Source organism: Thermobia domestica, chromosome 13 (assembly GCF_964235325.1).
Source record: "Thermobia domestica chromosome 13, izTheDome1.hap1.1, whole genome shotgun sequence".
Taxonomy (NCBI): Eukaryota; Metazoa; Arthropoda; class Insecta; order Zygentoma; family Lepismatidae; genus Thermobia; species Thermobia domestica.
The window spans coordinates 113,264,347-113,284,251 of NC_137466.1; the positions used below are offsets into that span (position 1 = coordinate 113,264,347).

General features: G+C 36.0%; 1 protein-coding gene across 1 annotated transcript in view; it reads left to right on the forward strand.

The window, feature by feature from the left end:
* The window catches only part of LOC145668438 (uncharacterized), a 128,966-nt gene that overhangs the window by 102,003 nt on the left and 7,058 nt on the right, over nucleotides 1-19,905 (forward strand). The gene's annotated exons all lie outside the window — the stretch shown is intronic.

Genomic DNA, 19,905 nt, shown 5'->3' on the forward strand with positions numbered 1-19,905 from the left:
GGAATAAAACCTGTAAAACCTTTTTTGCATAAACCATTGTCTATAACAATATTTTCCTCTTTCTATAATATATTGTTAATATTTCATAATACACATTGAATTTAACCTACAATGTATAACTATTACTCGTACAATAACACGTTGTGAACATGAAACACCAATCATTACTCAAAATTAGCACCGTTTCCATGCACGTGAACCGGGATTCGGGATCCTGGGTTTTTGGGGAATTTTTTTTAGACTTTCAGTCAAGCAGCTACTGCATCGTCACTATTTATCCTAGGATTATGGTTCATACCTCATTCTCTTTAGAATAAAGCAGGCTTTCAAATGGTACCACTTGCATACCCATATCATATACCAGAAGAGGGAAAATTGATGTCAAAGGGAAAATTTCGAAGGGAAATTTTTTCTCACACTTTGGGCCCCTCTGGAGCGGCCCTGTGTGAACGTAGAGATCTCAAAAAAATCTGATAAATAGTACTTGGTATACTGAATGTTTGTGCCAAATATCAAGTTTCTATCTTAAATACTAAGGGCGGGAGAAATTTTATCAAGAATCCCCACAATGCCCCAAATTACTGCAAAAGACCATGATCTCAGGTAAAAAAATTCCTGAGACATCCCTTATTAACCTAGAGTCATGTTTCGCCCATCATTCTCTTCAGAATAGAACTGCCTTTCAGACGGTATGACTCACGTGTCTCCATCATGTATCTAAGGCGGGAAAATCTCGAAAAAAGGGATTTTTTGGTCTCAATATACCTTTTTTCAACTTTTGCCCCTCTGAGCCCCCCCTGTTTTAACGCAGAAATCTGGAAAAAATATGGTAAATACTACTCGGTGGACTAATGCTTTGTTGCCAATTTGTACTTTAATTCCTGGATTCTACTTAGTTGTGAATTGCGGTAAAGGTCAAAACACCTAGTGATCCACCTTAATTTTTGTGGTCACGCATCAATTGCAGTACACACTGTTTCTAAAGGGAAATGCTACTGCCTCACAGTGGTCGAAATAGAAAAAAAAAAAAACTGGTCTCAAAACCCCAAAAATTAACTCTATCATTGGAAAGAACTTTTACAGTCTTTTAGTAGGGGATTGTCCAGGCCCGCAACCAGCCACAGAGGTTTGGAGGGCATGAATAAGTTAAGAGGGGCTAAGTCATTAAAAATTCTCTTACAAATATCTAAATTGTGTTTTCTAAACTAATGATGGCATTTTGTATTGAAGTCTGGGGGGCCACAGAAAATTTAGGGGGGCAGGTTCCCCTAGTTCCCTTCTAGTTGCGGGCCTGGGATTGTCCACTCTATATAGAACAAATCTGTTTTTCATCCTGGCATCTCTCGTTCATGAAAAAATACCTGTCGAAAGCGGATAATTGGCCGTCCTTGTAAAATGCTTTTCGTGTGTGGTAGTATGACAGTTATGAGACGTTAAATATTGGTATTGTTGATCAGAACAATAGAAATACTTTATGGCCAATAGCAGCCCTCTGAGGCACTTCGTATTTTCACTGGGAGGGATTTTTACAACTATATTCAAAATCAATGCTTTGCTATATATTTGTAGACTTTAAAATTTTCCTAGCAAGTCCAAGGTTTCATTTTCATCTTAATATTTTCTGTGATCTCTCAATTAATGTTTTTTTGTTAGAATTAGCTGCTCCTACCCGCTTCCTAACAAGCGAAGCGAACTTCATGAGTCTAGGTGAGCGCTCAATGCTTCCACAAATACTGATTGCTAGTTCCGTTATGTCGTGTCGTCTTGCCACCTAGACAAGTCTTCGCGCACATGGTAAAGTGCTGCAGGATTTACTATACCCGTAGCTCCTCTCGCAATAGAGATGCTAAGTGATGAAGTCAGAAGTCTCGAAACAGACTTCTACAGGTATCGTGAGAAATGGTGCCGGAAAAACTCTAGGAAAGATACAAACCTAGACTTGCTACACACTTTTTGTCATCATCAGGTCCGATAATTTCATAGCTCAAACCCAGTATACCCCAAATCATAACAATATGCCGAACGAAATGCTACAACTTTTAAATAGCCATCTCCAATCTCATGTTTGGGCACCAGAGACTTTTGAAAGTAAGTAATTTCACAATCGAATTTTGTGATTTTATTGTACTTGATTGTTCAACTTCCACTGTTTTGTTTTCAAATATGCGTGTTGGGAGATAGTTTCATTTCTGTAACCATTTCTTACACGGACTACTTTTGGTTAATTTCATCCTTCATGTTTATATGTAGCTTTTCGTTACTGTCCAAACACATGTTTATTTTGTTTATAACTGATCTTCTGTGTAATTTTAATAAGAATAACATTCCCACAAGTTTTTTCCCATAACAATCCAAATTGGTTTTTAAAACCTGGTTTTGAAAATGTCGACTTTTTTCGACACCCACAGCAGAACAATCGAAAATAACCTAAATCGAACAATCGAAAATAACCTAACACACGTTCGTAGAAATTTTTATATTGTCATCCTTATCTTCTGTTGGAGCATGTACATTTAGAAAACTAATATCGCACCATCAGCCTCGATTGATTGAGGTTTACTGGGACTTCAAGAACAATTGTTTATCATTAACAAAAAGTCACATTTAATTGCTGACATTATTCGTTTATGTCGAATTATCAGTCCTGATCCGAGAATTCTGTGAACATTTCTGAACAAGTGCTGTTTTTTCAGAGGATGAGGGTATTAGCCTCACGCCAAACTTCAAGGTAGAGAAATATACACCTTGTCATCTGTCAGTGCTGTGCCGTCCGAAAATCAGCGTCCGGAGCGAGAGTATACGACGGCGCCCTCCCGGTACATATGAGTGAGGTCGACAGACCAGCCGCTAAGCGCTACCTTGGTTGGCGCGAACCGTAAGAAACATTTCAAATATAATATCTGCTTTTCCTTGATTTTGAGCAGATTTTATTACTTTTTCTTCCATTTTATATATAACTTTTAATTTTCCTTCCGAATTTTACAGCCCATTTAATTGGGCGCCCGGGACCGTCGCCTCGCTCGCCCTCCCCACGTACTGTCGTCTGTCCGCGGTTCCTTATTCAATATATTTGCAGCTAACTTTCATAATTAGAAACATTCTTCTCAATGCACAATATGAGAACGTGCTGTGCCGTGGTGACAGGAACCCACGTTATTAAACCTAAAAACAACTTTTTATTTATATATATAATAATTCAAGATTTCACTTTATAATCACATCACTAGTATTAATACGCACATTGAGAAGGATCAGTGATACCTGCTGCCAAAAGAAAATTCTCAAGACGAACAAAATAAATAAAAATTAATAAAACCTTCAACAGGACACTTTATGATATTGCTATACTTTTCGAGCTTTATATAAACTACTGTGGTATGGGTTCTTTTCAGCACTTTATCTGTTTATTTAGCTCTCACTTTGAATGATTACTATTTTTTTTTTTTTTTTTAATCGATGTTTGCTCTAAAGCCCGATAAGTTGAGGATCACTTTTGGTGAAATGTGATAGTGAAAATACTACTACTACTACTACAAATAATAATAATAATAATAATAATAATAATAATAATAATAATAATAATAATAATAATAATAATAAATAATAGAAAATCATTTTTCGGTAATAAGCGTTCTAAGCGATGAGCAGAAAAGAATCGTGAAGGGTGGAAATGCCAGAAGTAATAACATTAATAATAACAATAAGTTTGTTTACTCGAGGTGCTATCGAAACTATTGTACTCAATCGATTTTTTAATTATTAGAAAGTAGGCCTACTTTTATTTGTTATAGTTATTCACTGATTTCATAGGAAACTAAAGAAAAAATGTGTACCAAAAACTGTTATACGCGAAAAATTCTATTTATCGGTTGGTCACAAAAACACGATGCACATAAAAGTTGCTTTATACTCAAAATCAGTAGCAGGCCACGCTGGTTCAGTGGTAGAGCGTTCATATCCGGTGCATGGGATCCTTGGTTCGATTCCAGCTCACGCCAAGTGAACTTTGTGGTGGACAAACACCGTGAGCGTGGGTTTCCTTGGGGTCCTCCCGTTTCCTTCCATTTTCTTCATTCCACTTTCTCATCATTATCGTATCCTTTTGCCTAGCCAGCATAATCGTGGGACGTAAAACTAAGAGATTTCATTTCAAAGGTTTTCAAAATCAGTTCCAATGTGTGGGCTAAAAACGTGATGGTTAGACCACAGCAGAGCATAAGTCAGAGTTGTTATTCCTGGACATGAACAGTTAATTTAACACGTCGATATTAAGGCTCTACCGTATTCTTGAATAATTTTAGACTTGATCTTTTGGTTTGGCTGAACGTTAGAGTTCCAATTTGCATATCGCACGCGCATTGATGGCAAGTTTGCTTATGTGTCAATTCAATTTTGCATTCAAATGCTATTATCTAGTTATTCTTATTATTTTCTGGTTCTCAAAACACAAAAGTGCACACTAGCCTATATTGAAATGAATATTTTAAATAATAAACAGAATGGTTAATAAAGTAAGCTCTTTTTGAAATTGACTTTTTCCAACTGATTATTCTAACTCACACGTTAGTAAATCATTATTAGACTAACATTGTCTCAGTGTGACATTTCCGGTGGATACAGTTAGACTAAGCGCAACGTGGGAAATTAGTACAGGAACTCGGTGATTTATGGACGCATATAAGTGTCACATACATCTGCATCAAGATTAGAGTAATAATCATAATATGTCTTGTGATATATATCGTTGTAGTCTTTGTATCTCACCGCCGTCAACCTTGCTTTCATTTGTTAGCCACATAAAATAAAACGGATTCGATAAATGTTCTTATTAATGGCTATTTTATTCCGTGCAGTGTTACTGAGCTGTTGCCAGATGTGAGAATCTTTGCTTCGGGAACGATGAAAGTTTTTTCGCTGTTGCGACAGTGCCAAATTGTTCATTTAGTGCAATTAATTGCTGGTGTTTTGTTTGCTGTTTGTTGCGTTATTGTGCTAATCCATTACCATGTAAGTGCACCTCCAAGTGATAGTACATCAACAACAATTTCATCAGAGGAAATCACGAGCAAATCTAAAGACAAAGAGTGTGCCATGGAAGAACATTACAATACTGCAATCTTGTTATGGGAGTGCACATCACGGAATAATATATTGGATTTTGATGATATGTATCAACAACAAATTGTTGATCATTCGTGCAGCGGTGTCTCTAGCACTTGTTCCGTGACATCTAACTTAAGTTTGAAACCTTTTGACAAATTTGACGCAGTGATTTTACATCGATCTTGCCAAGATACAGAACTTTTCATCGGAGGAATCTCAGATCAACAGTACATCTTTTACCCACCGGAATCATCAGCATATACTGAAGTATACGGCCATTGTTGCAATCACTTCAATATCCCTAATTATTGTAGTTTCTGCACTTGGACACTACATTATGACGATTTTTTCTTTGTGCCACGATTGTATGATTTAAATATTTTGAAATTCTTATCAAAATACGCTCTCAGGCCAAACTTTAAGAATGTAAAGAAAACCAGCCTGGAGAACAAGCCTGGAAGTGTGGTATGGTTTGACTTCACGTGCAGAAGCAGAAGAGGAAGTGGATATGTCCCTTATGTGAAACAACTTAAGAAATATATCTCGGTAGATATTTTCACATCATGCCCTCAATATTATCATTATAAGAACATGTCAGTATCTTGTAACAAAAAGCTCGAATTCTCTTACAAATTTTTCTTAATTTTGAACAATTTTTGGTCCAGGAAGAATACCAATGAAATATTACATAATATCTTGTATACGGAAATAGTTCCAGTTATATTCAATGTATCCACGTTTAAAAATAACCTTCCGCCATTGTCGTTTATTGACGTACAAGAATTCCCTACATTGAAATCTCTGGCTAAGTATTTAAGATATTTAGAGAAGAATGAAGAGGAATATAGGAAGTATTTTTGGTGGAAAAATGTGTTCACATTGGCATACAGTGTTTCACAGAATGTACTCTGTAATGTGTGCGAGATGTTGAATAAAAATTTAACTGATAGCTACGATATAAACTCTTTCACCTAATGTTATCTGCAAGTAAGTATCGGTAACAGAGATACTTTATTATTAAATTTAACAAAGCTCGTTTCCCAGCAAGTGGTAGTGTTCGTACCATTTTAGTTACCATACACTACTCAAATATTATTTATTCCAAGTAAGCATAAAATGACTGATTAGAACGAAAAATTATTTGATATTGTGAATTCAATTTTGGTAATAAGTTCATTCTAATGAACAAATATCCGTACTCAAATTAGCCGGGAGCATTTTCGACAAAATATTGTTTAGTCCATAGGGGATGACTATTATTTTATTTTTTGATCTTACGTATTCATAGAATATGGCAGCAGTGAATTCGGTGAATGTGAATGAAATGAACTTTTGAATGTTAGGTTACATTTCAGTTAAGACAGTTGTAAATATTTTTCGTTTGAATAAGTTACTTTATATGTTTGAACATAATTAAATAACAAAGCTCTTTTTTTTTAAAGAAAGAATTACATAGCTAACTTAGTATTAAAGATGAATAATTTATTTATTTATGATTCTCATATGATAAAATTATCATCAAATCTATTTTTGAATAATAAAACTAAAGAATTATCTTCGTATCAGTCACACCATAATGTTCATAAGTTTAATGCATCCTAAAATGTGTTCAGATAAACATTTAAAATCCGTACCATACTTCGCTAAGGGCGGGGGACCATTTCTGTCGCTTTTTACTTTTTTTTACATTATATTTAGTAAGCACAGTGGCCTATCAGTGTACCTAGCTCTAACAGCGCTAAGCCTGTTGGTTTCAGAGTTGTTGCCGTTGTGAAAGGCGGGTATCCATTAAGAAATTCATGCTTTGCTTTCGTTTTTTGCTTCTGGAAAATTAGAATCTGTGACAATCGCCCTTATTGAACTAACGTACGGAAATATAAAATCAATTAATACCGTTAATATTCGAAATTTTTAGTACACATTACATAAGTTTTGATGATACGAAATTCACTTTCGAATTAACTTGACATATATGTCTGGTTCATTTTTCCGTTTAAATTTGGCAGTGGCGCTCACTCACTATGCTAGACGTATGTATGTGTGTATGCTGACCATCCAAAAATTATGACCACAAGAACGGGAGAGTTTGGGAGCTATTGAAACAATTTCAATCACTACGGTATTCCTCGAACCACTTCAGCACAACGTTGGCCCTGTGATAAGGAGCGTTGTCCTGCTGGAAGTTAAAGTTCTCAGTTAGAAACAGGGCTGACATGAAGGGATATACATGATCAACGACGACCTGCCGATAGTTAGGAGATGTATGATGCCCTTCACATGCACTATTGGCCGATGTAGGATGAACTGTATGCTTAGACACACTCATGCTTTGTCCACTATTAAAGTCTGCTGTTAACTGTGCCACAGTTTGCCCCTATCCTGTTTTTAGCAACCTCGACAGACTACAACTTCCGATATCTTTCATGAGTTACTGCCATCCCTCGATTTATCGTTTGGTGCTGTCTTCACCATTCTATTCCCACTTTAGTAAGACACTATAGCAGGGCCAATAAGAGATGGTCTCTGACGTTTCTTACCACATGCGGGGAGACAATGCAGCCCCTACTTGGGTACTAGTGTTAGCAACCAGGTCATTCTGTCCAACATCATTAATTAAATTGCCACTATAGATGCATCGTAAAATGCCTCGACATGTGAGTAGTGGCAACGTCACTGTGAGCTATCAGAGATCTTCTCTTGCTGGCTCCTTTATAACCACTGCAGGTTACGAACATCCGACAAGCTGTACTGTTTTCGAGATGTTCGTTACCAGCCGTCTGGGCATCGCAATCTAGAGGCTATCGAACTCTGATACGGCTTTGCCCATTTCACGCACAAGCACCACACTGACTGATCGAATGAGATGTCTGCCACCGCCTAGCGAGCAATTCAGCTGTTCCCCGTAACTCTTTACGTCAGCCCAACGACTTCGCTCAAAAAGTATCAGGCTGGTCAGTGTATATTGTACTTTTAGCAAAATATTTTTTGTTTAATTTTAGTTTCTATTACTTTTATGTGCGAGTATATTTTTCCACCTTTCAGTGTTTTACATGCTAGAAAGAAGAAACAATGCTTCGCAGAGTAAGTAAATTCTGTAGTTCTGACAGGCCGCGTGTATATAACAAATGTCCGAGGTACTAATTACTGAAATGTACTCTGTTTTTCCTGAATAAATTATCATCTCAAACAGGCTTCAAAATCAAATTACTTTTTTGTGTGAGACTACGATATAAGTTACGGTCCTTCCACGTTATGTCACACCTAGCATTTCCTGAGCTTTTGGACAGAAGTGTACCCAGCAGGTTTTTCTTGGAGGGGTCCAAGACTTTTTCAGGGGGGGCAGACTTTTAATAGTAAGAACGAACTGAAAGTCCTGTTTCAGAATGTGAAAACATTAATAACTCTACATTCATATACTGCATATTATTATTATTATTATTATTATTATTATTATTATTAATAATAATAATAATAATAATAATAATAATAATAATAATAATCATATTTGAAGTTGAAACTTGGGTTTTGACACTAGGAAAAATTAGGTTGTGGGAACTGTGCCAATAAACTATTCATAGGAAAGGAAAAATATTTTAGGAAGTCTATTTTTTGACTTCGCCTTTTTTTTTTGTGTGTGTGTGTGTGTGGGGGGGGGGTGTGTGTGTGTGTGTGTGTATGTATGTAAACAAAAGGTACGTACCACCGTACTGAACTTTCTCGCTCTACTTTCTTAAATTAAATCATGTTCTGCTGCAGTTATTAGTGAAACATTTATTTATGAAATATGAACAAAACTACGTTTTCGGAAAACTTTGTTCGACGAAAACTCAGCCTCAAAAATAAACTACAGTTTGTAGACCCTTTGATGAAAAATGATTAACATGTAGTAGGATTATTTATGAAACATTTGTTGAAGAGATATCAACAGAATAGCATGAGTTATATTTGAGGAAATAGTAAATACTACTACTACTACTACTACTATGGATTCCACGTTAATTAGTAGGTCCACGTCTCATATAGCCTCGCTGCTGAACGGGACGTTAAACTCAAAATCAATCCTACTACTACTACTACTACTACTACTACTACTAATAATAATAATAATAATAATAATAATGGAAAGGAAGCTACGTTTGTAAACATTTTCTGATAGGTGATTTGCGCAACATTATAAGTTATTAATGACATATGAACAAAATTGTCTGAGTCGTGTTTTTTTCTTTTATAGAAAGACTTACCTTCAGAGATCTACTTCTTGTGAATGTTTCAGGACAAATGAATTATGCCATATTGTTAGGGTTATTAATGAAATATGAATAAAATCGCTGCAGTCGTTTCTGGGAAAATCAACCGGAAAAACTCACTTCCCAAGAATAACTATGGCTTGTGGACTTTTTCGAGACAAATGAATTATGCTATATTGACCGGTTATTAATGAAATTTTTAGTTACGAAATGTGAACAAAATCGCCTGTATAGTTCTTGAGAAAATAATCCGGAAAACTCTCCCCATATAAATTATCTTTCTGGAGTTTTCATGAAAAAATTACTAATGTCATATTGTAGGATTGTTAATGGAACTTTGGTTTATGGAATATGAACGAAACCGTTATAGTCGTTTTTGAAAAAGTCGTTAAGTTTTAATTTTCATTCTTCATTAAACTACCCTAATTTTTAGGGGTGGAGAGAGAATTCACAAAACGCCTCTAGGGAATCTTATAAAATACTTAAGTTTTATATTTTGCCTCGATATGTTGAACGGTATGGCCTCTAGGCGAGTGACATCTTTACATCGGGACGAACGGACAGAACTACAAAAATCCGTTTTTCGGGATGTAGAGGCCTTGAAATGTGTAAATCGCTGAAATCTCGAATTCGATTTTATTCACGATCACCATACTTTCTACTTTCCTATCATCTACTCGAAGTAGGTAAAACTAGAGAAAAATCAAAGAAAAACTAAAATTTCTCAAATAGTTATGAAATAGTATAAGAGGCTAATAAAACAGCAACTGTGTGCATCCAATGGGGTAAACGAAATAACAATGTTGATGAATAATCAGTATCAATGACATACACAGCGCTCTAACTCGGCTCAAGCCCTTCCCACCTCAATACAATGATACTGAAATGGATTCTGCTTCCATGTAGTATGTTCCATTTGTGTCTTTTATTAAACATGTTTTATGTAGATAATGTGTCACAGAAAACAAGTTTTAAACAGAAAAACTTACCCATAATCTCTATTTTTAACCTTACACAAGTTTTCAGCAGATTAGTTACATACTGTATTCTTAATCTTTTTCAACTCTTCTTCGTTAGCTTAGGCATCAAAATTTACTATTTTCGGTTGCGAGTAGAGAATATTAAAAAACAAGTAGATGTTTAATTATTATTATTTAATTTGGTTTAGCCGCATTGTTAGCGTGCGTGACCTCGATGTACGTGGTCCCTGCTTCTATTCTCGTGGAGCACTAACATTTTTTTTGTTGCATCATAAGGCAAATGGGGAACCATCTGAATTAAGAGATAGCGAACTCCGACCCAGAAAGCAATAAATAATGGCACCTGGGAATCCGTGCGATGACTACTAATCAGCAGTTGAACTTGAGCCATCTGGCTGATCATGTTTATTTTTATAGAGTCAGGAAATTTAATTTACTACTTCTTAGCAACTTTCATCAATATTTCAATACTTTGTAACTGAAGAAAACTGAAAGGACGTAATTTCTTTCCTATATTTCACCTGCAATTCGCCTTACCTTTATATACTGAAATAAAATACTAATAATATTCGTGACACAAGAGCCCATTAAGTACTCTGGCCGACCATACGGCCCACATTTCAGCCGGTGATGGTACATAATGCGCAATGTATGTATGTATGTGTGTGTCTGTGTAAGCGCATTTATTCGTTACGGCAATTATTAGTGCACTCTATGATATATTTCTGGGTATGCCACTTATCAGTATTGCACTAATCATTGCATTTGAGAAGTTGGTAATTATTATATGTTGACGTGGTTTAGATATTTTTCCTTTCGGTGTCTTCCCGTTTCGCCTAAAGGTCCTCCAGCACTTTGTAGAACATATTTGCAATGATCTTATCTTTAGAATTCCCGTTCTGCCTAATCTTTTGACATGGGAATTTTGTGCAGGAAGAGATTTTCTCCAGGTAATTTTTCTTTAGTAATTCTAACAGATTCTGTAAGAAGAATTACTATTTCTTTAAGTTTCATAATAAATTTTAGATGTTATTCTACTTGTTCTTCTCGGAAAAGTAACTACGATACAGTTCTGTTATTAGCACTGTTATTTACGTCTACTTTAGTAAAGATAAATGTGATTTTTTTTTAAAATACCTGCAGGGAAATGAAAATTGGTTGATTCATTTGCAAGAAAGCCGTTTGACATTAACTCAAACAAACATAAAACAAACTTATTTCGATCTAATATCAAGCCATTTCACAACAAAATTTTATTCGGGTTTTCGGTAATTTATCTCCAGCGTGTTAAGGCTTGCAGTACTTGAAAGGTGCACAGTTCAATCCTCAAGACATTTGGCCACATATTAAACAAACAATGCAAGATGATGCATAAGGCGAACTTCCCCCAAAAAGAGCCTTATTCTTCTACATCACAACCCTTTTTCGGCATCACCTGATCAGGTAATTTGTCTTCTATCCCTTAAAGGATCCTGGCTTTTTGGGCTATTTTTTAGACTTTCAGTCAAGCAGCTACTACATCGTCACTATTTATCCTAGGATCCATGGTTCATACCTCATTCTCTTCAGAATAGAGCTGGCTTTCGAATGGTACCACTTGCATGCTCATACTATATACCAGAAGCGGGAAAAAATGTCAAAGTGAAAATTTTGGAGGGAAAATTTTTTCTCGAACTTTGCCCCCCTCCCCTGGACCCGCCCTGTGTGATCGTAGCCATCTAAAAAAATCTGATAAATAGTACTTGGTATACTGAATGTGTGTGCCAAATTTCAAGTTTCTAACTTGAATAGTAAGGGCGGGAGAATTTTTATCGAAAATTCCCACAATGCCCCAAAGTACCATAAAACACTATGATCTCAGGGAAAAAAATTCCTGAGACATCCCTAATTACCCTAGGACTATAATCCGCCAATCATTCTCTTCAGAATAGAACTGTCTTTCAGGCAGTACCATTCACATGTCTCCATCATGTATCTAAGGCGGGAAATTCCTGAAAAAAGGGATTTTGGGGGGCAAAATTTCCCTTTTTTCAACTTTTGCCCCTCTGAACCCCCCTGTTTTTACGCAGAAATAAAAAAAAACTTCTGGTAAATACTACTCGGTGGACTGAATGTTTGTGCAAAATTTCAATCTTCTACGCGAAAAAATAGGCCCGCCAGGAAAAATTTCCCTACCATGCCGCACTTTTACCCTATACAGAATTATATTTGGATAAAAATTCTCTGAGACGGCTCTAATTACCCTAGAATAATAATTCGACCGTCGTTCTCTTCAGAATGGAACTGCCTTTCAGACGGTATGACTTACGTGGTCCTATCATGTATGTAAGGCGGGAAAATGACGAAAAACGCAATTTTTGGGGTAAAAATCCCTATTTTTACCCCTTTGCCCCTCTGGTTCCCCCCCCTGTTTTAGCACTGACATCGGAACAAAAAATCTGGTAAATACTACTCGGTGAACTGAATGTTTGTGCAAAATTTGAATCTTCTACGTTCAAAAATAAGCCCGCCAAAAATATATATATACCGACAATGCCCCATATTTCCCTATATAGAAGTATATTTTTTAAAAATTCCCTGAGACATCCCTGATTACCCTAGGATAATAATTCGACCGTCGTTCTCTTCAGAATGGAACTGCCTTTCAGACGGTATGACTCCCGTGGTCCTATCATGTATGTAAGGCGGGAAAATGACGACAAACGGGATTTTGGGGGTAAAAATATCCCTATTTTTACCCCTTTGCCCCTCTGGTTCCCCCCTGTTTTAGCACTGACATCGGAACAAAACATCTGGTAAATACTACTCGGTGGACTGAATGTTTGTGCAAAATTTCAATCTTCTACGTAGAAAAATAATCCCGCCAAAAAATATTGAACATAGGCTTAGAAAATGAGAAAAGAAATTTTTGACTTATGACGTCATCACCTCCTATGTCTGGACGCAGGACGGTCTGAAACCATACGTAATGTCTTCTACAAGGCCTCTGGACTTGGAAAAAAAAAAACAAAAAAAAACAAAAAAAAACCGGACGAAAAAGCTCAAATAGAAGAGAAATAACGCAATGTACTATGAAACACCCGTATGGTACAAATTGTACCATAGGATCCCCATACTAGCAATTTTAAATATCATATATCGTCCATATAGTCAATACAATTTAAAACAAGATATAATCACTGTTCTAAATATGTAAATAGTTTGTAACTGCATCTACGTAAGCCACACGTCTATTATACGTGATTCCAGCCTTCCATCTTCGAAGTACCAAACTGAAACAAAATCTTATAAGTTATTTTCTCTCCTTGATTATTTGATCTTTTGATTTGATTAAAACTCTACAAATACATACAAGTATTTCAATATGTGGTATTGATATTTTTTATTGCTGCTATTTAAAGAAGAAAAATCAGCTGATAAGGTAATGCCGAAAAATGAGTTGTGATGTAGAAGACTAAGACTTTTTCTTAAGGTCAACCTTATGCATCCTTTGCATTGTTTGCTTAATATATGACCAAACATATCTTGAGGATGTAAACTATAGTGCTTTTTAAATATTGCGAGTCTTAGTATCCTGGAAATAAATAACTGGAAATTCGAATGAATTTTTGTTGGAAATGACTTGATGTCGAACCGAAGAAAGTTTGTTTCGTGCTCATTTTAATTACAAAGTTAAATGGATTTCTTCAATTTAGCCAATCAATTCTTCATTTCCCTGCAGGTATTAAAAAATACATTCATCTTTACTAAAGTAGATGTGAATAACACTGCTAATAACAGAACTGTATCCTAGTAATTTTTCCGAGAAGAACAAGTATAATAACATCTAAATTTATGATGAAACTTGAATATATAGTTATTCTTCTTACAGAATCTGTTAGAACTACTAAACAGATTATTACAAATGCAGAAGAAAATCCAAGAGGACAAAACCCAAAGAAAACTCTGACAAAACGGACAAACTTTAAGGGACAAAATCATAGCCGCAGCCTAATAAAAGGATAATTATTTTTTCTTCAACTGTCATACATCTAAAGCGTTATCTTTAATTCTTCACTTTATTAAAATAACATTTTTAAAAATACTTAAAACCCGATAAAACATGTAAGAGTGTTATATTAAGTATATATATATATTTCACATTTTAATCTTTGCTAAAGAAAATCTTGATCAGCATTTCACAATTAAAATAAATATTTATACAACATGAAAGACTGCTATATGCTGCCTCTTAAGGACAGAGATTTTTTAAAAAAATCAAATAACATCACAGTTACTTTTCGTAATTAAAATGAATGGTCTTACAGTAATATGCTAAATGTATCAAAAATGAATTAAATGTATAATAAATGGGAGTTCCCAGAATTTTAAGTATGGTGGGTGGGTGTGAAAGTAATTAAAGATAATCTGCCCTTTCATTATAACATTTTTACGTTTTTTTTTTAAATTGGAGTTTCAGTATTAAAAAAAAAGTTATTTCAGTAAATTGAAAAATTACAGATAACATTTTAGAATATATGACAATTGAAAAAAAAATAATCATATAGGGTGTGGACTGGTATATCCAATATTTACTTCTTATTTGGTCCCTTGGAATTTGTTCGTCTCGTCAGAATTTTCCTTGAATTTTGAACGCTTGGGTTTTGTCCGCGCCCTCGTTACTATAGCCATTATATACATGATTTCCGATTTGCATTAAAACACCCTAGGAGTTAATCATTTCGGTCCTGCATTTCCCTTAAAAAAAAAAAAAGAATCCTTCCAGCATAGAATTCCCTGTCTGCAAAGATTAGGCAGAACGGGAATGGATCTTCTTTTCATATCTACTATTACACAAAAGTGTCTCATTCATTAACATAAAGACCATCCTGGAACGCTTGCAGAATTTTTCTAAGGTGAAGTAGGGGACAAAAGACCCACTCACAAGCGAAGTCGCGAATATGCACACCTTGATACATATGATACTTTATGCAAAACATTATTGACACGCACATTGCATAATTTTATTAAGCACAGTAAATATTAATTCGATGACTAAGTAGATCTACTATGTTTTGACACATATTTCGAAGAACTGAACCTCTTTTGAAAATCCAGCAAGGAGTGATTCCTTCTTGGCCCCCGCTGCAGGCGACCATGGTCCATACTACAGAGTCCCAAGTGCAACTTAAACTCTGATCGAATATATTTTTTTAATTAAGAGTGATAGAGACATAATTTTTGTAACAAAAGTTAGCGTTGTCTATGGATGTAATTTGAGAATAAAACCAATGAGACAAATCATAACGTTGAATTTTAGCAATTGTTTAAATTACCAGAAGCGTAATTCAAAAAAATCCGAATTTCTTATAATCAATTGCGAGGAATAGAAAAAAGAATTATTCCCGGTAAGTCTTAATGTAAATGTTTAATACGCATCAATATTTATCGAATAGGACAAAAACTGCATGTTGTTTTGCAGCAGTGACACTTGAGGCTATTTTTTTTTTACGTATTCAGAAAAGAAATAAAATAGCGCATTCTGGCAACAATGTTCCAGCAAAAGTACTACAACAGGTGTAACTCATCCTCGCATGTTGAACAATGTGATTTATCAATAAAATAATAAATGATTTTTTTGCAAAAATATGGTAAAATAATTACTTATTTTTTATAATTACAACATTTATATATATAATTACAACATTTATCGCCATAGAACAAAAATGGTATTACATAGATAGCGATAAGCAGTTTTCTACAAACGATTCAGTGTCTCAAGAGAACATACCATCGCAATCCGCAACACTTTACAAAAGCTGAAAGTGGTTTAGAATTAGTACTACTTCCCGTTTTAATACTGATTTGAATACAGCAAAAACGGTAAGAGATATCAAGATACACTCTCTTGCAATCGATTCAGCTTCCCAAGAGTAGGTTCTACTGAAACCGGAAGTGGTTGGAATTTACTACTACATCCGGTTTCAATATTAGTTTCCATAGAGCAAAAACGGGAAAAGATGCAGTTTTTTTTGCAATAGATTCAGTTTCCCAAGAATAAGTTTCCCCTCTTCATTAACCTTCTGTTGAAACCAATAATGGTTAAAAATTAACGATTTCCGGTTTCAACATGTATCACCATAGAACAGAAATGGTAATATATAGCGACAGGCGGTTTTCTGCAATCGATTCAGAGTGTTAAGAGATCGTATCACAATCCACAATACTCTTCCAAAGCCAGAAATGGTTGAAATTTACCATTACTTCCGGTTTCAACACTGAGTTTCGTAGAGCAAAAGCGGTAAGAAATATCAAGATGCAGTTTTTTTCTTATAATCGATTCAGGTTCTTAGAGTATTTTCTATCATCTACCTTAACCATCTACTGAATCCAGAAGAGGTTCAAATAAATCACTTCCAGTTCCAGCATTTATCACCATAGAACAAAAATTGTAATAGATAGTGACAAGCGGTTTAGATGAAAGAGCATAATCGTGGGGCGTTAAACTGACATATTTCATTTCATTTTCGTCTCTAATTCCACTCAAATACATGAAAGCGAAGACATCAATGGGAAGGTAAAATCAAAATATTTTCAGTGGCCGGTAAAACTTTCACGTAGTCAAACAGTACAAAAGAAAATAATTGGCGACGAAGATACGAAAGCGGTTTGTGCACTCGATTTTCAAATCAAGCAGTTTGTTGGGTAATTTACGTGTGTAATTTAATTTTCGAAGAAAGTTTGGTAGAAATTCCAGATCTACAAGTGACCCATGCCACATATCGTGCATGATCTGCGAGTAGCCACCACAGGAGCCCATAGATCAGCGTTTCCCAACCTTTTTCAACTTGCGGCACACTACGGGTGTAACTTGAATTTTCGCGGCACACTCATAGATATTATTATTATTATTTGCAAATATAAAATACCATGATAATTTTTTTTTCTGTGATTACAGATATTCTCACAGAGATGAAAGCTCGATCACTGGTTTTTCCCTATGCTAATTCATTATGCTTATTTTTTTATTCTAATTTTAAAATGGAAAACAATTGCAATGAAATATAGGACTCAGATTTTTAAAAATACGCTTTCTTTTTCGAAAACTGTATCCAACCTTTCACTAAGAACGAAGATCACTAAATAACGAACGAACAAATGTCTTGTACTTTTAACTTTGCTGTTTTAATCAAAACCGGTGCATATTATTGCAATCACACAGCTTGCGATGCGTCGAAATCAAAACACACCTGTTGAACAAAGTGTTGTTCTGTCATTCATGTGCGAATGAGTGTTCTACGAACGTTCACTTGACGCGTACCATACAAGTGCTTCCATTTCTCGGTGTTAGTATGACTCTTAATTGAAGCGTAATATAGCAGCTAACCGTGGAAACGTGTATGAGCCGAAATACTGTCTGATACACAGTAATAGATGTAGAATAATTTATTACAATTACAGTAATTTTTTCCATGGTAGAAATTCATAGTAATGTGAAATACAATAAATTTACATTTTTCTATGTCTTGCAATTTGGTTGCTATAGAATTAATAATTTTGTTTCGATTTCCTCGCGGCACACCAGTGTGCCGCGGCACACCGGTTGGGAAACGCTGCCGTAGATCGACACAGTCAATCCTGATATGCTGCAATCGGTAAGGCAAGAACTTGACTACAGGTTCGATAATTGCCGAATGACAAAAGGATATTCACAATGAACATCTCAGATGTAGAAACCAATTTTGATGTAGAACAAAACTTTTTGACTTGAATTTCCATTCGGGGCCGCGGTGGCTCAGTGGTAGAGCGTTCACCTCTGGTGCCTGGGGTCCCGGGTTCGATCCCAGCCCCCGCCAAGTGAACTTTGTGGTGGACAAACACCGTGTGCGTGGGTTTTCTCGGGGTTCTCCCGTTTCCTCCCACTTTCTTCATTCCACCATTTCATTCATTACTCATCATCACCGTCTCCTTTAGCCTAACCGGCATAACCGTGGGACGTAAAACTCAAAGATTTCATTTCATTTCATTTGAATTTCCATTAATGCCACTTTAATATACATCTGAATGTTATTAAACGCGATTCGGAAAACCTTTTGTAGTAACACTATATATTTAGCATTATATCGATCTTATCTACTTGAGAATCAGAAAATATTAATGGTGCTTAATTTGTCTTCACAAATAGTAGTTCTTGGAATTTCAATCTGGAGTTGTTCTGAGACTTGATCTTAAAACTTGACAGAATGTAGAATGCATAAGTAACGAAATTACTTTGCTTGTTACACTTACCACTTACTATATCGGGTGTCAAAAAATTCCACCGACAAACTTTGGGAGGTAAATCCTCTCATACGAAGAAACAAAAAGTCTTAGTAAACATGGGTCCGGAAACGCGTTGTTTCGGAGATATAAGGCGCCGAAACCGTGGAAAATGAATCTTCAAATGCGTATATTTCAGAAACTATTCAACGTAGAGGGTGCGGTTTAAAAACTCACCAACGAAGTCATACCTGCTCTTGTTAAACATGCATGTTTCATAATCTTGCAATGCCTGCGGAAGGGATTCCCCAAAGGAGCATAGGGATTCCCGGATAATCTGCCGAATGAAGATGGCTCGAAAGGGGTATGAATGGACGACTTCCTCACCCGTTAACAGTACTTCCTGGTACCAAGACGATAACTCAAACGGATACAAAATAATGGACACTTGTATACCTGTTGTGTGTGGTTGCATAACCGCCACATACGGATGATGCCCAATAATGAATTTCGGAATATGAAGTACTGTGAATATGCAGTCGAAGGTTCGTAGTGAGGCACGTGCGGTGTTGCTACAGCATAATACACGAGTGATTGAGAGCTGTTGAAACTAGATGCAAACCCGCTATCAAAATGTACATAAATTATCGTGGACAAATTTATGTTAAATATGCAGCATTGTGGAGTATAGTATTAACATACGTAAGAAGCAGCTGACAAATGACCTCCTGGGAATAGCGATAATGTGATTCGCATATTAGTAGCATAGTTGGTGCCGTGCAATGCTGTAAAGCATAGCCTCCGGTCACACAAATAAAATACACAAAACACAAAGACAGAAGAAGACGAGTCAATGCAGGAAATGGTGTTTGTAATTCACTTGTACCTTACAACGTCACAAAATCTACTAAAAATGTGAACCATTGACTTCAATACACAAGAGATAGCGTCGAAGCACTTCGTCTCGCACACTAGGAAAAACGTCGTGGTTAACACGAATTCTTGCGGAAGCCTCGACAATATGGCCCACAAGGTCCAATTCATTCTCCACTGGTGTCTGGTAGACCAACTCCTTCATGTGTCCCCATAGGTAAAAGTCCATAGGTGTCATATCCGGTGATCTAGGAGGCCATGCTACAGGACCAGCATGCCCGATCCATCGATTCCCAAACATATCAGAAAGTACATTTTGAACACGCCGCGGCCGATGGGGTGGACCTCCGTCATGCTGGAACCACATTTGTCGCCGGACTGCAAGGGGGACATTTTCTAGCAGTTCCGGGAGTACCTCTGAAAGAAACACACTGTAAGTATGCATGTTCAGTCGTGGAGGTAAT